At 42.8% G+C, this 24,521-nt stretch overlaps 1 protein-coding gene across 2 annotated transcripts in view; it reads right to left on the bottom strand.

Moving 5' to 3' along the window:
• The window catches only part of KLC1 (kinesin light chain 1), a 38,310-nt gene extending 27,951 nt beyond the window's left edge, over positions 1–10,359 (bottom strand). The window contains exon 1 of one of the 2 annotated variants that reach the window (XM_081192485.1): positions 10,132–10,359. The gene's annotated coding sequence lies outside the window, so the exon portion shown is untranslated. Of the gene's footprint in view, positions 1–9,189; positions 9,326–10,131 lie in introns of those variants that run through there. The other variant, XM_081192486.1, reaches the window with a different exon arrangement.
• Between the last annotated feature and the right edge of the window lie 14,162 nt (positions 10,360–24,521).

A 24,521-nucleotide genomic window follows, 5' to 3' on the forward strand; every position in this document is an offset into this window, starting at 1 on the left:
TGTTAAAGCAAATACCTCTGTACCACTCACAGAACTCCTTCCCTAGGGAGGCTAACCATGCACCCATTCTTCTTTTGGCACTGTAAGAAGATCTGCTTTTCTGAAGCCTTTTATGCTTCATGCTTTAACCTATTTTAAATGCACCTCTGTTCCTGGTTTGCTGTGTACTATTGATTTCATTGTTCTATGCATTTTATTGTGAATTGCCAGGGAGCAAATTGGTTGCATACAAATATGCAAAATATATCAGAAAATAAATCTAAACAACAGCCTTTGGGCCATAACATGTTTCCAAACACTGGGTGGAGCTTCTTATTCCTAAATCTGAGCATGTGCATACCTGTGACAGAGCTAGAAAAAGGTATGCAAAGTATTGTATCTTATTTCTCTTGTTCTTCAATGGTTCTACTTGGAGCACACCTTTACTTGAAGTAGGAAAATAATATTATGAATTTGGGGGGATGTTGCAGACTACCCATAATCCTAAATTTAGTAAAGGGGTAGAATTTATCTGATTTTGGAGTATGAAAGGAAGATACCAGTGAAAAATAAAGGCTGAGCTAGGTCTCCTGGTTCAGGAACTCACTGATACCAATGCCACTAAGATCACAAGGAGAAACAACCACCAGGCATTAAAAACCAATTGACCATGCATATGTTGTCCTTCCCCCAGTTGTGTGTTAGTTAGCAGAAGACAATACAGTATCAGAGTTGAGCTATTGGAGAGTTACAGCGCCTGCTGTGGCAGTAGAGACCGAAACGAAAAATACAGGATCTGTTGCAGCTGAGGCAGATGAAAGCGTTCGGTTGTGCTGACGCAAGTGTACCATGGTGTTTCTTCTTCTAACGGTCATTCCTCCTCAGGTCACTGCTGTGGATATACAACCTGTTTGTCTGCCTCCAGGCACTGTGGTCGTCTGCAAGGGATTCCCACACCACAGGATTAATGTTGCCAGCCTTCATGTCAAGTTTGCAGACATTTTTGTAATGAAGAGTTGGTCTAACAATGGGCCCGGTGCCTGAAGCAAGCTCTCCACAGAGCATGTCCTTGGGGATCCTGCCATCTTTTATTCTGTGGACATTACCAACCTAGCGTAGATGTTGCTGGGACAGGAGTGCAAACATGGTGAGAATGTGGGCTTGGGAGAGCACATCTTTGTTTAAGATGCTCTCCTGCCATGTGAATCCCAAAATCTTCCTGACATGTGTAGAAGACTACGGTTTTCACAAGGACTGATGCTGGCAATTGTCCCTTTAATGCCCCAGCATAAGGCCTAACATGCATGGACTTAGCTTTGTTTGCTGTTTGTAACCTGTCCCTTCCAGAGTTAATATGAATCTTTGTCAGCAGCACAGCGTTTATTCAGTAGAAATTAGCAAATGTCACAAGGCTTGTAAAGTATGATAAACAATGCACTAGCTGGAAGAATCAAAGGCTGGTTGTCTGTAACATATAAGCTGAGTTTCTCACACAACTGCTTTTAGTTTGAAGAACGTAGCTGCTTGGGATCTAGAGCAGTATTCCCTTTTCCTCCCAGGAATGCATAAAGAAGGTAAAGCCCAGTGACATATAACTCATATGTGTATTATGAACACATGAATTAGCCTTGTCAGCATAGTGAAACAATACATAATAGGGAGCCAGACAACCGGCAAAACCACAACTCAGCTGCTGAAACTAAGAAGAGGAACTTAAGAGATAGACCCAGAACTAACAGAGATGTTTCAACCCGGCTGTAAGATGCCATGCAGGCTATTGCTTGGTAGCCTTACGCTTAACTGTTTGTAGTCTTATGCCTTATTTAGTTTTGTGAGGGTTTAGTTAGCTTATTGTATAATTTATACAATTATTATGCTTTTTTCAGGCTAGCTATCACAAACCTTGTTTGTGATTTTACTTGCTGTACATGAATAAAATTGATAACAAGCACACTTTTGGGTGAAGACTGTCTCCAAATCCACAAAGAACATGAGTCTCCTCTATTTCATCAGCTACATGAGAATGGTACCAAGGCATCATGATCTGTGTACTTGAAGATTCCGAGAGATAGGAATCCTGATTCCCATCAAATCCCTCTGTTGTGCACTTTGATTTTCAGTTTTCTAGCTGTGGACTGGACAACAGTGTCTTGCTTTGTGTAGCTTGGGTCCAATTCCATAAATAAAATTGTCTACAATATCTTCTTTTGAATGACTTGCATGGCCGCACAGTTCTTCCATATGTTGCTATAATTTCACTCATAGGAGAACCACGTTGATTGTACACAACTATGAACTTCTGCAGCCTTGCTTCATTAACTAGCTTCAATTTACACGGTTTTAAGCTTTTGTTACCTCATTCCAAATCCAATCACTTTAAAGAAGAAAGCATGGCTTGTACATTCTCATTTCCTTCCTGAACCTTGAAGGCTGAATCTTCCCTTGCTTAAAAAGGCATCCAGTGAAGCAAAGAAATCCAGATACGGATTTGCACATGGTGATCATAAATGAGCTAGCTATCACACATCTATGTAGTACTTCAAACTACTCTTTGATTGCAAACCTACTTCCATCCAAACATTTGCTTTCAGAATTTCCTAGAAGAATGAGTAACATAGCCATGTCATAGGTGCACGTAATAATGTAATTTAGTGAAGTACATGACATTGCAAGGTAATAAATTAAGTCAATTATATATCTTCGTCTTGTTTCTGGTCAGTCACTGCCAGTTCAGACTCCACTAGCATACACATGGAAAGAAGGAACATTCCATCAACTCATGTGCAATCTTTGATAGATAGCTGTCGACTATGGATTCTACTTTTAAGTGAAAACTGTCAGTTTAAAACATGGTTGCATCTATGTGACCAAATCAGAGGTACTAATATCAGGGGATATACCTGTAACTCTTTTTTGTAGTGATACAGGAATTGTCACCTTAAATATACAGTATTTTCTTATTTTTCTTCTGACTGTTGCAAAAGATTACACCTTGTAATTGGCTGGTTTGAGATGTAATAGATTCTCACAGCAATGAAGTTGTCATAAGCTTTATTCCCCTTGTGGAACATATTCAACAGGAAATCAGCTGTAGGGGATGGTGCAGCTTTCTTGTAGCCATTGTCTCTTGAGACAGATGGATGCCAACAACCATGCTGAACAATGAGAGTTTGATGTATGCTTCAAAGGGATACAAACTTTCTTCCATCTTTCTTTGATCTTTATCATGAAGATAAACTGTGCACGATCCTTCCTCATGTTAGTTGCCGTTCAGCAGTAGTATCTTCCTCTTTGTGGCACCCCAGCTCTTCAAAATTTGGTTTTACTCAAAATGCTTGATCTTAGTAAATGACTTTCTGTCCAGCTTTGTCCAATAGATATGGGTTGGTAAATGCTAACATTTCTGTTAGATTACTTGCAGCATTAGCATTGCCTATCTGTTCCAATCTCATGTCAACAGCAGATCTTGGGATTTTTTTTTCCTTTTCAACATATGCACAGAGCTGCTTGCCAGGGTGAGGCTCTTACATTTTCAGCATGTTGTCTTGCAGTCAACACAGGCCATCTTGCATAGGTTGGCTGACTGAAGAAAAAGAACAAGCTGAACATCTGACCAAGGCAATGTACAAGTAGGCCATGTCTGTCAATGTGTTTGCTACAGGAAAATGTGTGAAAGAGGTAAATGAGTCAAATGCTGGTAAACTAGTATGATGCCATTTCACCATGCTCACCTGACTTAAGTTTTCCTTGATAATTCCACGTATGCACTGATGAAATGTCTTATATCATCAGTCAACTATTTCCTTCTGAAGGCATGTCTCAAACAGCCAAACTCCTCAGGTTATTTCAGAAGGACAAATGTTACACAGACTCATCTCTCAGCACTGGTAATTCCTACAGCACATATACTAGCAACATCATAAACGTTGCATCATACAATGTTGATTATTTCCACCAACTGTACTCATTGTGCACAGAATTAAACTATATCAGCATATTTATTTAAGTACAGTTTGTGTAGCTATTTAACAACACTATGGCCCAAATCCATCAGAACACAGAGTCATCAAAAGATGCATCCAGCCAATTTAATGGGGTCCAAATGAGCATGTCCACAGATGGGAATGCACATCTTTATCAATAGGGTGCATGCAATCCTGCTTCTACATGCAGCTCTCCTTTCTTGGAACAAGGTGTAAATGGCTGGTGCAATAAATGAAAAATACTTAACAGGTGCCATACATCTGTATCGCAATGAATCCAGTGAGCTGTCTATTGGGTGATATCCAACAGTCACTGAGATCAACAAAAATAAATTTGCAGCTAGTTTCAGTTGGACTTAGTGGAGATCACCCATTGTCAGCACAAATAACACTTTCAAGATTAAGAATTCCCATGTTCAGAGCTATTCCCCTTCAAGCAACCCTCCCCCCCCTGCCTTAAACAAATAATTCATCTTGAGTCAGTTATCAACATATCAACATGATATTTATTTTGTTGTTCAGCATAAAAAGTAGACATTTTTAGGTCAATGCCACTGAACACAATACTATAAAACCATAAGTATATAGAAATACTGACACTACCCTTGAAATACAGATTTTTTTAAAGCTGCAAGTGTACAGTTTTCCTTTACTCAAATCAAAACTATTGAATGTTCTTACTTTGGTAATATTATCATTATGGAATACTGAGAATTCATCAAGGGCAGATAATCACAGAGTGCCAGGGCAAGGTCATGAGCCACATGGATGGCAATTTGGAACACATATGAAGACTGATGGCAAAATAGTTTTATAGCCCTAAAGGTTAGTGAGGTAAGACAAAAAATCATGAGAATCGTTCAAATTCTCATAAAAACATTAAAACTGGCAGAGATGGACACTCCAAAGCAGACTGGAGGGCACAGGGGGCTGCAGAGGGAGAGGGATTTTTAATCACACAACTTTGGGTGCACCATATGAATCTAAAACAATTTCAAAACCTCTTACACACTTACTTCAGCTCAGAGATCATGACTTGCTGAATTCACAGTTTCCTGTCACAGTCAAACAAGAAACTATGATTTTAATCTTGGTTTACTAATCAGCATATGATAATTCCCTATGCTAGTTAGTAGTCAGTAATCTAACCTCCTCATTTCAATGTAACAGAAAACTATGGTTTAAATAAGCCATAATCTCTAAAGTAAAGTCAGTATATGAAGGAAGATTTCTTGCCATGTTGCGCTTATGCAATTTTATTGGACTAAATTATATTGGTAAAAAATATGTTTGAAAAAATGTATACAGGCAACATGATAAATTAGTCACTTCTCAGCAATACAAACACAAAGGTTAGTTTTACGCAAAATACTTCAGTAATTTCAGGTACCATACCTATTGATACCCCAATTATTTTGGAAACCAGATGCTGCGTTGAGTTACTCAACAAATGTTAGCGTATTGGAAAATAAAGTGAATGGCGGGAAAAAGCTGGCAAGTGTTTATTTTGTGCTGGGAATGTAAGCACTGAAGTAAAAAAGTACAAAATTTACTTCCTTGCATTTATGTATATAGCATAACAGAGGACAAGATGGTTGAATAGTGTTCTCGAAGCTACCAGCATGAGTTTGACCAAACTGCGGGAGGCAGTGGAAGACAGAAGTGCCTGGCGTGCTCTGGTCCATGGGGTCACAGAGTCGGATATGACTAAACAACAACAACAATATAGCATACTGAGTGTTAAAAGTGTTTCAAATATGCTGCAAATAATCTTTACAATAGCCTTGTGAGCATTGTCCCCCCCCCCCCCAGAAAAATAGGTGCCGGTACTAGCCATTAAGTTGTTACAATAAGTGCCACACTTTTTAGCAACAACAAAAAAGAGGTGCTGGTATTCCGTACCCTTGAGTACCCCCTGAAAAATAAGTGCTGCTTGTGAGATAGGACAGTATTATCCCAGTGAGGGATGAATAATTGCTAGCAGCAAGTTTATGGACAGAACCAGAAAAGCTCACAGTCCTTGCCGCTGCAATAGCTTCAAATTTTATCCATTACAATTTCATCTTTGATCTGAAAAAGCCTAGAATCCCTTATCTGTAGTGACAAGAGTTTATTTTCTAGAGATGACAGGAAAATTGCACTTAATACAACTACAGAGTAATAAAAAAAAATGGGGGGGATATTTCCAAATACTTTCTTCTCTGCATCAATGAATATTGCTATTAGAAAAGTTTGACAAAACAATCCATTCTTTCCTGCCTAATCTGTCATCTTAAAAAACCCATTCATCCCCCCCTCCAGGAATATCAATATATTTTGCATGTGCATCAGCAATAAGACATAGAAAATACAGTATGGTAATAAGGACAAACTTCCTCAGGGGATTTTCCTTCCTATGCTATTTTACATGCAAGTTTATGAGCAGTACATCCTGCAAAGAATAAATTAAATTGGAGGGCCTCCATTTCTTGAAGATTCCAAAAACTGAAGCTTAAACATTTGAAGCTTAGTTCCTATTATAAAGAAAACGACATATTTGAGCACCATAGCTCTTTCAGACAGCTTTTGTTTGATGTTGCCTCGTGCACTTGCTATTCTGAATGTTAAAAAGCCTAAAATGTATAGAAGCCATGTTGTCACACTAGACAGGGTTATACGTACTGAAAATTCAGAGTAAAAACATATTCTAAGCTAACTGTGCCTCAGAGGCAGAAAGGTGGAGACTGAAGAGAAGCTGCACTAATCCTCATGTCCAAAGGGAATTTAGCCTGCAGTAAAAAGCCAGAGACTGCATTAGAGGGTACAATGAAACATCCCAAGGGCACCCAACTGAGCAAAAGAAACCAACAGATACAGCACAAAGGAAGAGAGGCAGGTGAGCATTTTGCCAAAGCCTGATGGAAAACTCAGACACAAAGCTAACAGCAACTGATCCCTCCTTTAAAATAAAATCATATTACACTGATTTTTTAATATTATAACCCACTTCATCTTCCTTTAATGTTCAGTGTTCTTGTTCTGTGTTCTTATTTAATATTCAGAGGCTTCGTCTGAGGTTGCAAGTACTATTACTCTTATGCCAGTGACCTAGATTTCTCTTTTAACCTTTCCATTCTAAATCACGTCTGTTTTTTACTCTGCCTTAGTAAGAAGGCAAGCATGGACACTGTTAAGCAGCAGTGGACAGAAGGCAGAACGGAATTTACTGGTAGATCTTTGGCAAGAATTTCTGACTTCTAATTGTTTAACAACAGCAACAACAAATTGACTCTAAATTATACTGCTGAAATAAAGAAAGCATTGGATGACTAGGATTCTTCTGTGTCAGGATTGAGAATTCTGTTCAGTTCTAGTACTCAAGAGCAAATTCCTGGGATCAGATTTCTTTAAATGTATTTCTTTTACACCAGACTCCAGTAGGTGAGTCTCTGGGTTCTAATAAAAACACAATAGCTTCCTCAAGCCCGAATTCTGTCCCCACTTGCAATCAATTAATATTTCACAATTACTTCAGGTAATCCTTTACTTTATTTTACAACAGGACATGCATTTTTAAACAGTACATAATTTTAACAAAATCAAGGATGGAACAATTTTATTTTCATGATCACAAAAATATAGGTAAACATCTGGAACATTATATAAAAATGTTATTCAGTCTTGGACTTTTTAAAAATAAAAACAATAGATTTTGGCTCCTAAGCATTTCTGAATGAGCTGTGTTATTACCACACAATTCTCAGCTTCCTAAAATATAAAGTCATCTCAGAACAGTTTCCTGTTAAGCAATATGCTTGCTATAACTCAGTTGTGCTGCCTCATAGCACATTATAGCTCTGCCTAATGGATCTGTTTTAACTTTACTGTTGATGAATGCTGAATTTATTATTCCAGATGCATTTAAGTCCTATGACTAATGTCTTCCACCATGATGCAACCTAGTTTTCAAAATTCTTAGAAAAAGAACTTCTGTGAGATATTTAAAATCAAAAGTAAAATCAAAATATGTTCATGACATTTTAAAACAAATGGCTCTTTAGGAAAGATGAGAATACAATTCTGACATGTATGCAATAAGTAGATGGTTCAACTGTTTTCTATACAACTTAGCTCAGAAATGCATACTTATTCTATACACAGCACAATCCTATTCATGTCCACTCATAAGTATGAACCACTTAGTTCAACAGGGTTTACTACCAGTTATGTGAGTACAGTATTATAGGATGGTATCTTTCATTTGTTTATATTTCATTCTACTGTCATACTGAATTGTAAGCTCTACAAGATATTTTCTCCCATCAAGATACAAAAATGAAAACTACTTCCTAGATTTTTAAAAGTTTCCCTAGATCCTATACAAGTCATTTGGCAGATTTCCTGTTATTAATGAATATGGGCTGGTCCTGTTTGTTCAAAGGGCCTCTTACGCTTCAGTAGTTTACATGTAATTTTAGGTAGGGAAAATGAGGGCTAATTAGGCTAATTCAGTGGGGCCTACTTCTGAGTAGTAATGGTTAGGACTGTGGGTTTACTAATTGCAACCTGGTTTCAGTCATCCTGCTTCCATGCGTAAGTATTGCTTCAAAACAGTTTCAGAGTCCAAAATCTTGTAATCAATTGAAAAGAAAGCCAGGAGACAGCAAGCTGATGAGCCTGCCTTAACAGACTCAAAAGCATGCCCCACCCCCTCTCCTTTCCTTATTTCAATCAAAAACAAAAACCCAGAAGGATTGAGCCACCCTGCATCTAAAAATGCAACTGAGGTAACACATTTCCTCATCCCTAGATGCTACTGTCTAGCCCCCCGAAACTGTGAGACAAATGTGAAAAGGAAAGAGGGAGGGAGAAAGGTAGGAAAGGGGGTTGTCGCCTCTGTAAAGGAAGCACATCCCCTACATGCAGGCCGATCCCTTCCTCTCCTGCATCCTTTCCCCAGCTGCAGGTGGGGGAGAAAGGGAAGAGAGAGCGAGAGATTCGTGTTGGCTACTTGGCTCTTTGCAAATGATCCACGCCTGAACATCCATGGAATCCCAATGGGGGACCAAGGGACCAACCCGGGACTAATAGGAGCCTGGCTCTGCCTTTTGTTCTGGATGAGTAATTGATGGAAAAATGGGGTGGGGGGCCGCAAGAGAGAAAGAGCCTCCAAGGAAGGAAGACACACATCCGCACACTTCCTTCACACCCAGAGCTTAATAAATAAACAAATCTGGCTGCTACCAACCTCCTATTACTCCTTCCTCCGCCGGTGCATGTCCCTTTCCACCATCTTCTAGATCTGTACTGTATACAGTTTCAATTCTATCAATGCTCCAATTTGTTGTTGATGATGATTGGCGAGAGGGGCATGGTTTTTTGCTGTCCTTATATTTGCCTGTAAGCCGCCTTGAGCCCCATCAGGGGAAAATGAATATATAATAATGACAATAATAACCATATTTTGGAAGTACAGTGGTACCTCGGGTTAAGTACTTAATTCGTTCTGGAGGTCTGTTCTTAACCTGAAACTGTTCTTAACCTGAAGCACCACTTTAGCTAATGGGGCCTCCTGCTGCTGCTGTGCCACCAGAGCACAATTTCTGTTCTCATCCTGAAGCAAAGTTCTTAACCCGAGGTACTATTTCTGGGTTAGCGGAGTCTGTAACCTGAAGCGTATGTAACCTGAAGCGTCTGTAACCCGAGGTACCACTGTACTCCATTCAGCCCACCCACCCGGCGTTACACCCCTCCTGTAAGCTGCCCATAGTGAGGCTGGGGAAACCCAGCCACGATGGGGTATAAATATTATTATTATTATTATTATTATTATTATTATTATTATTATTATTATTATTATTATTATTATTATCCTCATTGGCTGCCACAACCCACCCACGCAGGATCTGGTCCTCCCTCCGCAGAGGCTGCCCATCTGCCTTAGGTGCTCGGGATCAGCATCACCTCACGCCTCCCCGGCCCCCCCCATTAGATCTAGCATCGCTCCCCACTATACACGGGACACGCATACACACACACCTTCCCATAAGTGGCGCCCTTTCCCGGCATCTCTGAGGGGCGGCGGGAGGGGGCGTAGGGAGGGGCGGCAGGCCGCTGGCTCCGGGGAGGGGGGGGGCTCGGAGGAGGCAGGCGGAGAGGGAACCAGGATGCCAGAAAAACGGCCACTCACCCCAGCTATGACCTCTCCGCCCAGGCCGGAGTAGCCGGCTGTCAGTCCCGGGGAGGAGGAGGAGGAGGCTGGTCTCTGCACAGCCGCCGACGCCACCGCGGCTGTTGCAGTTACAGCCGCCGCTGAAAGAGAGAGAGAGACAGAGGTAAGTCCTTCCCGGCTTCCCAAGGCTGACTGAGCGGCCTCAGCTCCGCCCCTCTCCTCACCGAAAATGGCGGCCCTCCCTCCCGGCCCACAAACCTCCGCGCGGCGGCAGCAATGATGTCAGTGCTGTCAGAGGGAAGGAGAGAGGCGCGCGCGCGAGGGCGGCCTTTCGCAGCTAGGCGCATGCGCCAAGCTGTGTTGGAGTGGAGAGGGGGCTGGCTTGCCCCTCCGGCCGCGCGCTGTTCGACCCGTTGTTTTGGCAGGACGGCGCGGCCCTCCGCCTTCGCCTCATGGGCGCCATGGAACGTTCTAGCGCCCAGTTTTATTGACGGCTGGGTTAGGTGGCCTGTGGAGCCCGCCTGATTAGGCAGCTGGAAAGACTGAAAAGTGAGGGAAATACAGTATAATGAAAAAAGCAGACACACATATTCAATATTTTTTTAAAAAAAATTGGGAATGGTCTGAAGCTCACATCAAAAAAGCTAAGATCATGGCCATTGGTCCCATCACCTCCTGGCAAATAGAAGGAGAAGAAATGGAGGCAGTGAGAGATTTTACTTTCTTGGGACCCATGATCACTGCAGATGGTGACAGCAGTCACAATATTAAAAGACGCCTGCTTCTTGGGAGAAAAGCGATGACAAACCTAAACAGCATCTTAAAAAGCAGAGACATCACCTTGCCAACAAAGGTCCATATAGTTAAAGTGATGGTTTTCCCAGTAGTGATGTATGGAAGTGAGACTGGACCATAAAGAAGGCTGATCGCCGAAGAATTGATGCTTTGGAATTATTGTGCTGGAGGAGACTCTGGAGAGTCCCATGGACTGCAAGAAGATCAAACGCATCCATTCTTAAGGAAATCAGCCCTGAGTGCTCACTGGAAGGACAGATCCTGAAGCTGAGGCTCCAATACTTTGGCCACCTCATGAGAAGAGAAGACTCCCTGGAAAAGACCCTGATGTTGGGAAAGATTGAGGGCAAAAAGAGAAGGGGACGACAGAGGACGAGATGGTTGGGTAGTGTTCTCGAAGCTACGAACATGAGTTTGCCCAAACTGCGGGAGGCAGTGGAAGACAGGAGTGCCTGGCGAAGAGTCGGACATGACTAAACGACTAAACAACAACAACAAAGATTGTTATAGAAAATTAGACATCACTGTCAAACAAAACAGACATTAAGCCAATGTATAGGGCCAGCCCAAGCATGAGGCAAGGCAAGGCAACTGCCTTGGGCGGCAAGATTCACAGGGGCATCAGATCCCAATGTAGAACTTTATTCTGCCATTTTCCTGATATTGATCTTCATTCGCCCCTTTTTCCCTGTTGCAGAGGGAGGCACCGTTTTGTGGTTCGCCTCAGGTGCCAGAATGTCTTGGGCCAGCCATGTGAATGTATTAAATAACACGTTTTAAGGGTTATACAAAATTCAACAAAATACAGTGCCTATCAAACAGATCTGGTGATACAATACGCAGTCCATATTACAATTATAAATCACTGTTGGACAAAAACAGATATAAAATAAAACCAAAATAAATAAGACAATAACTGGAACTATTTATAGCATAGACATAACGTAAGGGTTAAACAGGATGGGGTTGCAAAACATGGACCTTATTATACCAAAGGAAAGTAATTAAAATTATTCATATGCACTGAGTCACTATCAGCCGTATTCATTTGTAGGCAAATCAGACCAAACAGGTATGAAACTCACTTTATCTTTGTCCCCTAATGACTCTCAGCTTATTAGTTCATTTTTCCAGCAGGGCAATATCCCACACTTTAGTGTACCACTTAGTAAGACTGGCCCCCATCAAAACAAACATTCAAATCAGTCAGCCAATAACTCTTTCAATAAAATCAGTCAACACTGGGAGGAGGGAACCAAAATAGACCCAGAAGAGCAGGTTCAAACTCAAATATTTCAAATATTTTTATGGTTTCTTTCCTGACAAAAAAGAGGTAGGGGGGCTTACATAAGAATAATGTAAACCATCAAAAGTACCAGTTCAAAATTTAAAACATTAAAAATGATTTTAAAAGACCAGTTATTGCGTGGCTAGGAGGAAGCTCTCTTGAATTCAAAGGAACTTGTGAGTGGATTGCCCTAGAATTTTTCTGCATTCAAAGCCAGGAGGGAAGCTCTGCAATGCACTTAGAATTTTAATTTAGAAACAAATATACCTCCAGTCTAAGAAGTTTGGGGCACACTTCCCAATGGTGCAGACGACCTGTTTAACTGAGCATTCGTTCCGATCTGTTTGCAGGGAGATTAGACAAAGCTGGCTATTCAATGAGCATTCTGATTTGTTTGCAGGGAGGTTAGATGGTGTCCTTTCAAATCCAGAACAGAACCGTGTTCTGGACCAGCTACATTTATAAGCCAACTTCCATCTTTGATTGTTCCTATCTACCCTACATGCTTTTTGGGGTGACAAGTATATGGGAAAGTGGGCTTGCCCATGCCCTGCTATTAAATTATTGCTGGGATGACATTATGTATAATTTAATGTTGATTCATTGTATATGTTCATTATGTATTATGAACTATATGTATTATTTATTACTATGCATTGCTTATCATTATGCATTGTATTTTTTACAGTATGTTTAATTTTTTTGTATTGCATGGATATTAAGTTATTCATCAGGGGGTTTGGGCTGGGTGTTCACCAGTATGTGGATGATACCCAGCTCTACCTCTCTTTCAAATCAGAACCAGTGAAGGCGGTGAAGGTCCTGTGTGAGTGTCTGGAGGCGGTTGGAGGATGGATGGCGGCTAACAGATTGAGATTGAATCCTGACAAGACAGAAGTACTGTTTCTGGGGGACAGGAGGCGGGCAGCTGTGGAGGATTCCCTGGTCCTGAATGGGGTAACTGTGCCCCTGAAGGACCAGGTGCGCAGCCTGGGAGTCATTTTGGACTCACAGCTGTCCATGGAGGCACAGGTCAAATCCGTGTCCAGGGCAGCTGTTTACCAGCTCCATCTGGTACACAGGCTGAGACCCTATCTGCCTGTGGACTGCCTCGCCAGAGTGGTGCATGCTCTGGTTATCTCCCGCTTGGACTACTGCAATGCGCTCTACGTGGGGCTACCTTTGAAGGTGACCCGGAAACTACAACTAATCCAGAACGCGGCAGCCAGACTGGTGACTGGGAGCGGCTGCCGAGACCATATAACACCGATCTTGAAAGACCTACATTGGCTCCCAATACGTTTTCAAGCACAATTCAAAGTGTTGATCTTGACCTTTAAAGCCGTAAACGGCCTAAGTCCAGTATATCTAAAGGAGCGTCTCCATCCCCATCGTTCTGCCCGGACACTGAGGTCCAGCGCTGAGGGCCTTTTGGTGGTTCCCTCACTGCGAGAAGCCAAGTTACAGGGAACCAGGCAGAGGGCCTTCTCGTTAGTGGCGCCCTCCCTGTGGAACACCCTCCCACCAGATGTCAAAGAAAACAACAACTACCAGACTTTTAGCAGACATCTGAAGGCAGCCCTGTTTAGGAAAGCTTTTAATGTTTGATGTATTACAGTATTTTAATATTTTTTTGGAAGCCGCCCAAAGTGGCTGGGGAAGCCCAGCCAGATGGGCGGGGTATAAATAAATAAATAAATAAATAAATAAATAAATAAATAAATAAATAATTATCCATTGACATATATGGTTTATTGTGTTCCTTGCTGTAAACCTGTGGTCTTTTAGCAAAGGGCAGTATATACTGGTAATAAATAAATGAAAGTCATGTGTTGTCCTACACTTTCCAATGCATTTTCTCATCACTTTCCTTATTGGAGGTGAGGTTTGTTGCATATTACTGCTATTGTTTGTTTCTCCAAGTGGAGTAAGATAGGTCATGGGCGTGCACAGGATTTATGGTATGTTGGGGGTCCAGAACCTAACTATTTTTATTGTTTTACTTGATCTGGGGGGACAGCTGCCCCCCACCGGCTACGCCCATGAGCTAGGTCACAGTTGCTGAGGCAGGTGTACCGAAACATAGCATATACAGTATATTTGTTTACTGTCTCCACACCTTTCTTGCAGAATTATGTATAGAGGAACTGCTATCAATCGTACCTTTCAAGGACTGACAGCACCTCCCTAGCCTTGTAGATATAGGAGCAGGTCGAGAAATACTTGTTGCACTAGCAACGCCTGGTTTCCCGTTGTAGATTTAAATATCGTCAGACTACACCCTCTTCTAGAGTGACCTGATGATGGCTGAAAATAGGTCTTGATATAGGCAAAACTCCAGGACTTGCAAGATAATAAATACTATTTCTTAGGCTGTTTACTCCTGTTTACTTTGCATCCAATGCGCTCCTGCCACTGGTTTCTGAAGCCATGTACGCATAATGTTACCCACAACCCTCGTCTAACACAACTGATGTGCCGAGTGACATGCAAATGTGATTTGAAACATGGAGGTGGAAACCAGCCTCACTGCATTTTAAGCAGGTAATGTGTACAAACCAGCTGCAAACTCTTTTCCAGGAGCCCTGTCCTGTTTCCTGCCCAACACATCCAGAGAGAGACTCTTGTCAGTAAGAAAGAGATCTTTATTCAGGCAAGTTAACAGTACAGGCTCAGCAGCACACACAGCGCTCAGGAGTCATGATTCAGGAGTTCAAGAGGCAGCGGCGTAGCGTGGGTTGTCAGCACCCGGGGCAAGGCAAGTAATTTGCGCCCCCTAACCCGGGGCAAGGCAAGTAATTTGCGCCCCCTAACCCCTAACCTGCCACTGCTGCCAGCTGCTTCTTGCTGCTGCCTGGTCTGGTCTGGTCTGGTTCTCTCCCGCGCTCAGCGCTGCGCTGGGCGGCCGCTGCACTGTCCCTCCCCCAGATAGTCCCTCGCTCTCTCTCCGCACCGCACGCCTGGCACCCACTCCCTCCACAGTGGGCGGCGACCCAGCGGCTCGGATCGGAGTCGCACAGCCAGCACTGCAGTGAGAGAGAGTGAGTGAGCCAGGTAGGGGCAGAGAGCTCCGAGTGCGAGCATGCCCCCCCCAGATGTTGCGCCCAGTGCGGCCGGGCCCCCCTGCACCCCCCACGCTACGCCACTGTCAGGAGGGCAAGAAGTTCGGAACTTGACAGAAGCAACAAAGATGTCTCAACAAGTTTCCCTGCCCCTCCTCTAGCTTTTAAAGACAAGGTGTGCTACACTCACTTGTGAGATTCTCTTTCTTTATGGGAAGTTAAAGATTACAATCACTCCCTCTGTCAGGATGGGTGGGTCTGCTCCCATCTCCGAAGGTGGCACTTAGTTCTAGGGAAGAAGGCTGCATCCATCCTGTTCAAGCTCCAGTTCAGTCACTGCCATCTCCAGCCTATCCCCTTGGCTGACCAAAACCTTCCCCAGCCTTCACTGAGGTTCTCTGCTTTGCAGGAAGGTTGCAGGGGAGAGCTGGGACCCCTGTTCCCCCTCTGAAAGCAACTGAAGACCTCACCGCTCCTTCAATCCAGCTTCCCATCAACCATTCCCCTCTTTTGTTTCTTCCTCCTGCATCAGAGCCCATAAACCCAAGCCCATTCATCCAGGTCTTGCTAAACCATGGTTTGGCGTAGCATTCAGTGCAAAGTAGGCTGATACATTAGCTGTTATATTAGCTGCCAATCTAGCAGTTCGAAAGCAGGCCAGTGTAAGTAAATACATTGGTACCGCTGTGGTGGGAAGGTAAACAGGGTTTCTGTGTGCTCTGGTTTGTGTCACAGTGTTCCGTTGTGCCAGAAGCGGTTTAGTCATGCTGGCCACATGACCCAGAAAGCTGTCTGTGGAAAAACACTGGATCCCTCGGCCTGAAAGCGAGATGAGCGCCGCAAGCCCATAGTCACCATCTACTGGACTTAACCCTCCAGGGGTCCTTTACCTTTACATTATATTGTTTTGGGAGAGCTTGCTATTTTTTATATACTTTAACCCATCCATTTGGACTATAACACAATATATTTACTCAGCAGTGAAATGTCTTATTGTTATTTTTTGACTGGACCCTACACCAGCAACCTTTAGCATTCTTTCCAACCGTATTGTGTGCATTTTTTTTGCTAACCTTGAGTGTTGTTGAAGCTGAGCAGAGATATGCACTCACATGTTTGGAAGTTTGACATCCAGTTAAGACTTCCTCTTTGCCTTTTATTTACATTTAAAAATCTGTCCTTGGCTCCACACAAAGCTTCACAGTAGCATTGAGGTCACAACCCTGGGAACAGGAAAACAATATTTAGCCCACAAGAGAATTCCTGTTTGATAAAAATGATAAAGGAAGAGCTTATTTTCATAAAAGTAGAGGGTACTTTAAAAAAAAAATGAAAATTGGGGTTATACTGATGTGGAATAATTTGCACACTGAATTTATTTATTTGGAATTATGTCTTGTTCCATTCTAGGGCTTTTGTGAGTTCAGAAGAACATTTCAAAGCTGTGGGAGAGCCACGAGACCATCTATCTGTTCTATTTATCTATCTATCTATCTACAGTGGTACCCCGCAAGACGAACGCCTCGCAAGACGGAAAACCCGCTAGACGAAAGGGTTTTCCGTTTTGGAAGTGCTTCGCAAAACGAATTTCCCTATGGTCTTGCCTCGCAAGACGACAGCCCATAGGGAAATCTCCGGGACAGCGGGGAAGCGCAGCGCGTCTTCCCCACTGTCCTCGGACCTCCTCCCACCGCGCAGCATCGGAACGAAGCTCCGATGCCGGGCGGGGGGGGGGGAACGCCTCCTCCCACCGCGCGGCATCGGAACGAAGCTCCGATGCCGGGCGGGGGGGAACGCCTCCTCCCGCCGCGCGGCATCGGAACGAAGCTCCGATGCCGGGCGGGGGGGGGAACGCCTCCTCCCGCCGCGCGGCATCGGAACGAAGCTCCGATGCCGGGCGGGGGGGAACGCCTCCTCCCGCCGCGCGGCATCGGAACGAAGCTCCGATGCCGCGCGGCGGGGGGGAACGCCTCCTCCCGCCGCGCGGCATCGGAACGAAGCTCCGATGCCGGGCGGGGGGGGGGAACGCCTCCTCCCGCCGCGCGGCATCGGAACGAAGCTCCGATGCCGGGCGGGGGGGAACGCCTCCTCCCGCCGCGCGGCATCGGAACGAAGCTCCGATGCCGGGCGGGGGGGGACGCCTCCTCCCGCCGCGCGGCATCAGATGGCTTTCCTGAAGACTTGGGGTGGGAGGAGGGTTTTCCTTCCCACCGCCAACATTCAGAATGCTGTTCTGAACGTTGGCAGCGGGGAGGAAAAACCCTCCTCCCACGCAAGCCCCGGGAACAGAGGGAAAGCGCTGCGCGCCTTCCCCTCTGTTCCCGTACCTGTCCTGAAGGCTTGCGGTGCGGAGAAAAGCCCTTCTCCGCACCGCCAGCCTGGCAAGCGGTTTCCCTAGGAACGCATTAATTGATTTTCAATGCATTCCTATGGGAAACCGTGCTTCGCAAGACGAAAAACTCGCAAGAAGAAAAAACTTGCGGAACCAATTAATTTCGTCTTGCGAGGCACCACTGTATCTTGATCTGGCAGACAGATGATGTACTAAAGTGTTCTTTCATACCATAAAGGTCAAGGTAGAATGAAGGTGGTCTTGTAACATGCTTGATACAAGCTAATGGATATCAGCAGCACCTATAGACACATAGCTATATTATAGACACCAGGAAGGTCCTTCAGGCTCTCACTCTTTTCTTCTCTGCTCCCATCACATGTTCTGATTCCCTTCTGAGCTTCCTGGTAAATTTACAGATCTTGTTTTGTAGCAACATAAGGTTTAGAGTGTTCAGGAGGCACGGAAGAGAATTGGAGTATCCACGCATAAAGAGCACATTCCTGATAATTAAACCATGGCTGCATCTACATAGCTATAAAAAACACTGAAAATGCTCTGAGAAAAAAAAAAGTAAAGCTCACAATGAAAAATTTCATAGTTCTGATTTCAGCTCTACAGTGCCATCTGGGGCGCAAGTGTTATAACACATTTATAACGTGTACAGTCATACCTTGGGTTGAAGCTGTTTCAGGATGAATATTTTCGGGTTGCACTCTGCGGCGACCTGGAAGTAATGGAGCGTGTTACTTCCGGGTTTCGCCACTCGCGCATGCGCAGACGCTCAAAATGACATCACGTGCATGCACGGAAGCGGTGAAACGCGACACGCACAGATGTGCAGACGCGCAGTCGCGTCTTACGTTTACTTCAGGATGCGAACGGGGCTCCGGAACGGATCCCGTTCGTATCCAGAGGTACCACTGTATGTGTTTTACTAATGTAGCTGAATCCCATGGTTTGGGTCATTACACACACACGCACACACGCACACACACGCACACACACACACACACACACACATTGCAGTATTATAATAACTGTTCATATCAGTTGGCTTAAAAGAAATACATTTGTTTTTCACTTCAAAGTGAAATCTGTGCTGTTTTGTACCATAGCGTATCCATAGCTACTTGTGGGTAAACTGATATATTATTGATTTGGATTTTATACGTGGTGACAGCAGTAAAAGGGTTAGAGAAATTAATAAAAGGTTTCAGCGTAAAGTAAAGAAAACATCTAAGATATGTGAGACCACCTCCTTCAAAATAGGTAAATAATTTTGGAGGTGCAAGGTGGTTTGCCACAGCCACCATCTGTATACACACATACCACCCTTCCTCCTAGAAAACCCCAGGGGCAGCAAACAAGTGATACAACAATAAAAACATTTAAAACAATTAAGATCCTTTGAGGAGTCCTGCTTTGGACCAATATTTTTGTGGAACTGGTCAGCACTGAATCGGTGATTCTTACTGTGCAGTCAACGGCAGTAAGTAATCTGACTGATTAATCAACTAAACATTTGACTGGTAACCATGTTGTTTTTCTCCTTCATTTGCATATTATATATTTGGCAGCGAAAGCTCAGGATATTTTTTTTAACTGTGGAATTTCCACATCGTGTACTTTTAATTTTATTTGCCAAGGAGCTTTGTTTCAAGAGTAATATAGAAGTCCTGTCCTGCATGTAACAACAACAGTTTTAAAATAGGAAAGCAACTGGCTGCTTGTTTTTCTTTTCTACTGTCTTTAAAAATGTCATTTGCCCAGGGCATTGTTGGCCAATTGGTGCCAAAGAAGGATAGAACTTTTTTATGTATTGTATGCAACAACAGCAGCAAGAATACTCATCGCGAAATATTGGAAGACACAAGATTTACCCACCCGGGAAGAATGGCAGATGAAGTTGATGGACTATATGGAATTGGCGGAAATGACTGGCAGAATCCGAGACCAGGGAGAAGAGTCGGTGGAAGAAGACTGGAAAAAGTTTAAAGACTATTTACAGAAATACTGTAAAATTAATGAATGTTAGAAAAATGTTGGAATGAAGTTATGGCTTTAGTAGAAATGTTATAAGGAATTAAGTATAAATAGATTAATAGAGTATTAAAGGGAAAAATAAGGTTAGAATGTGTTAAGATAATTATAGGATAGAAAGCAGAGGAAGATGGAAAGGAATTGCTGAAACAATAGAAGTGGAATACAAAAAGGGAGGTGTGAGGTCATTGAAATAAGTGAATGAAAGATAAGATATTGAAATTGTTTGATGTGTTTTAAACTGTTTTTGTTTTGTTTTGTTAGTTTACTGTGTTAGTGTTATGTAGTGTTTTTGTATTGTATTGTATTGTTGGTTTTTTTTTTGTAGTGCTTAAATTGTTGGAAAAGTAATAAATATTATTTTCATAAAAATGTCATTTGCAGTCTTTAGTTATCACCTGCCAGCCAAAGGAAACTGGGAGTGTAACCTACAAGCAACATGAAGTCCACAAGGGACTTCTTTGCTGTTACCTTGGAAGGTCAACTTGGGATTGCTACAAACATGGAAGAAAAGCAGAAATGTACCCAGGGAAGAAAGATGACAAAAAATGCCTCTTTAGTTGAGAATTAAACAAGGAAGTCCTGTTTTCAGAGGGCATTGCTTTTTTCTTTTAAAATGTTGGATCAAAAAGTATTTAAGGATCAAACTGCATATGCAGTTAGGATACGGTTCAGTAGAAAATGCACAGTTAATTTTAGCAAACATTTAAAAACAAAACAACAAACAAACCTGGAGCCAAAATTTTTGGTAAGGATCCCTTGCAAACTTTATCCCCCTCTCAAAAAAATGGGGGAGGTAATCACACAGCTGAAAGAGGGTAGCCTCTTTAAATCACATGAACATGCCTCAGTATCCTTCACAGGTTCCTGAATAGACTCTTGCTACTTTCCATCTCTGCTTTTCGCACAGACTAGCTTGTCAGCAATCCTGCAGGGAGGTCTTGCTGACTCATTACCAGATTATGTGCCAGCAAAGCAGGTGAAGCCTCATCCCTCTGGGATGCTGACAAACATTGCAGGTGCATATGCCACTGCTTCTGAAGGAGATTCTTGTTACAGCAGCCATATCTCATCGCTATTATCAGTGGAGCTCCAATATTTCCTCTTTATGCATGCATAAAAATGCCAACTACACACTGGTGGAAATCTAGAGCAGGGCCCTCTAATACTTGTTTCTCTCCCTTTTGTCCTTTGTCATCATTGTAGTTATTTTTGTTTTTGTTCTCACATGACTTCAGCTGAGAGGCAAGAAGGTCACTGCCTTCAGCTGTGTACAGCCACATGCTGTTACGCAGAACGATGTAAGTAGACATTGCCTCCTCTCACAGCTAGGTAATTTAGGATGTGATCCAGCCCCATCTTCATGTTTAAAAGACAAGATCACAGAAGCTTCCACACCTACAAAACCTGCTGGCCATGAACCCAGTCTCTTTTAACCTCCCAACTAGATTACTGCAAAACACTTGACATGAGATTGGCTCTGAAGAGTTTGGAAGCTACAGCTGGTACAAAATGCAGTCTTCTGGATGTTGGTGGGGACCCAAAAAACCTGAACACATCAAATTTGTGCCTGTAGCACTGGCTACTAGTAGGATTTCTGGCCCAATTCATAGTGCTGGTCTTAATATTAAGAAGATTATGGAGCTGTCCCAACATGTCACCGGCCCATCACACACAGTAGGCATATGGACCTTGTTTTCTCAAGTAAGCAGGATTATCCTCCATCTGAAAGTGGATATCAGTCCCTTGTTGTGGTTAGATCACTTCCTGGCGGGGATTTATTAGGATGGTCCACCCTCAGAGGCTGATGGAAGCAATGGGTTTCCAGATGGCTCTGGTGGATCTTCTAGGTGATATGACTGGCACTCCTGTCAAAGCCCTGGCCAACTTCTGGAACATCCAAATAGCATGGGCCATTGACATTATCACTCCTGAGTGTCCTCTTCTGCTTTGTGGAGCCCATTTGACTCTCTGGTATACTCCAGAGTTTAGGGTGATAAGCTGGGAGAAGGCTCAAATGTGAATGGATGAAAACTCCAGTCGAATGCAATCAAACACAGGGGAGGACTGATAATCAAGCTTACCTAGTGGCAGTGAAAGGAACAAAGAAGGCATACTTCGTTGCCTCCACAGCATCCTCATTGTGCCATCCAGCAGAGCTATTCTGGGTGTTGTTGTTGTTTAGTCGTTTAGTCGTGTCCAACTCTTCGTGACCCCCTGGACCAGAGCACGCCAGGCACTCCTGTCTTCCACTGCCTCCCGCAGTTTGGTCAGACTCATGCTGGTAGCTTCAAGAACACTGTCCAACCATCTCGTCCTCTGCCGTCCCCTTCTCCCTGTGCCCTCCATCTTTCCCAACATCAGGGTCTTTTCCAGGGAGTCTTCTCTTCTCATGAAGTGGCCAAAGTATTGGTGTCTCAGCTTCAGGATCTGTCCTTCCAGTGAGCACTCAGGGCTGATTTCCTTAAGAATGGATATGTTTGATCTTCTTGCAGTCCATGGGACTCTCAAGAGTCTCCTCCAGCACCATAATTCAACAGCATCAATTCTTTGGCAATCAGCCTTCTTTATGGGCCAGCTCTCACTGTCTGGCCCAAAGGAGGTGATAGAACCAACAGTAAAATCGCTTGCATCGATCTGACTGGACCTTGGCTCCACTGTTAACAGCAGATGAAATCTGAGAGGTGTCCAGAGCACTGTCTAGTCCTGTTATGTTGGGTGAATTTCAGCTAGCAAGGCTCAAGGATGTGGACAAGATGCTTGGATCGGTCAGGGCAACCACTGTGCTCTGAACCCTTGCTCCTCTTGGCTTTTTTAGATAAAATAAAATAAAATACATTTAATCAAAAGGTACCCTTCAGCTTTGTCCACTGCCACAATACAACCTCTTTTGATATACTAACCATACTTACCATTACCCTCAAAATCAGTAAATATTGGTTCAAATGAGTTGGCAATCCAATAGGAACTCTATGGAAAATCTTGGGGTCAGGTAATTGCCAAGCTCTTAATATTATTTTTGTTGTTGCAATGCATGTTATGTGATACATTCAATTTATGATTAATGTTCTAATTTTACTAGAAATGTAGAATTTAGCCAGAGGTCAAAACATAAATGTATGCTAAGCAAACCAGAGTTTCAGGTAGCTGTTGGCTAATGGCTGCAACTGGTTATAAACTCAATATGGTAGAAATAATCTTTTGTGACTGCAGAGACAATGTAGTTCTCCTGGGCTTAATCTGCTTTAGGCCTAGTCTGTATGTAGGGTTTAGGCATGGAACTCTCCTCTTTTGTCATTTCGGGACTACATCAAGTATTTTTGCCGCTGCTGCCAGGCTAGCACAAACACACAAGGTAAGGTCAGAAAACGAGGACATTCTTTGTTAGAAAACAAGACTATATTGCAATGATACACAATTTAAAAGCGTTTCTAAACTGCCTAATATTTAAAATATCTAAGCAGTGCCCCCTCAGACCACATGAAAATTGCTAAGGGTCTTGATGGACCACTTAATGATTTTTTTCTGCCTGCTGTAGCAATTGTAACGCACTGTGCTAGATGCTGTATTTGCAGAAAAATGTTTTTATTAGTTTTAAAATTCTTATGGAACCACAGAGACAAGTAAACAATAACCAAAACTCAATAATATAGAAATATAGTGGGGTGGGAAGAGATATCTCTCAATCTGAAACTATATGAAATAAAATCCTACCATGCTGAATAGAAATGATCCAAAACTTCTTGTCCCTTAGAGACCCATTAACCTATGTGTTATTTTTTTCTGCAGTAGCTAAATTCTATATATACTGTATTGCACACATATACAATTGTGGTTTGTTCAGAAACATTGCTAAACTGCTAAATATTTAAAATTTCTAAGCAGTGGACCCCCCTCCTCTCCAATCACTTGAATATTGCTGGGTCCTGGCAAATTACTTAATGATTTTTCTGCCTGTTTTAGCAATCATAATTCACTGTGCTTGCTGTGGTATGATTTTTAATTGTATTTTTGTGGACAGGCTGCGGACCACCTGAATAAGGTTCAGACTACCGTTTTGGAACCCCTGGCCTAGGCAAAAAGATACAACTTTTAAAAGAAGTCTGAAGCAGCTGATGGATGATACTTCACATATGGCAAAGGGAGAGGCATTCCATACTTTTCTTTTACCTTTGATCATACAGTACAAGAAAAAGGGTTCTGAGATACCAAAATACGACACATAACCCAGGAGTGTCAACAATTAGAGGGCAGCAACATGAATACTAATACTGAAATGAACACTGTTAAAGTTGTTTGCACTATTAGTGCCTACAGGTAGCATGACACGTTCTCAGTGCAAGAGACTCAAGTTATAACCACATGCCGAGACAAATATATCATTGGCCATAAGTCAAATGTTTTCCACTACTGGCTTTGTGCTAAATACTTAATGCTTTTCTGCTAGGTGCCTGAAGAAACTTAAAAAAAAAAAAAAGGTGGTGGTGAAGGCATGAAAAACTGAAAACCTAACAATATATCCTGCTTATAATTATGCTAGGAAAGCTCATTTCACTTTTTTTACATTAACTAATATGCTCTGATTTATAAACACACAGTATCTAATATTGGAGCTGCATTCACACAGAGACATTCATGAGTCTTCAATCAGCCTCTTCATTCCCTTTCCTCCTCCTCTTTTATTCCACTGAAATGAATACCTCAGTGGAGAGATCCAATGAATAGTAGAAAATAAAAACATGATTGGAATGCAATAATCATTTCTTTATCACAGCAGAAACCATCTAGACTTACAAACAATCTGGCATTAGCAAAATAACTTGTTATATCGTTGCAAAGACTCGAAAGATAACATGGTGATAATTGGGTTTTTAAAAACGGAAGTATT

This window comes from Podarcis bocagei, assembly GCF_964188305.1.
Source record: "Podarcis bocagei genome assembly, chromosome: 1".
NCBI classification, from domain to species: Eukaryota; Metazoa; Chordata; class Lepidosauria; order Squamata; family Lacertidae; genus Podarcis; species Podarcis bocagei.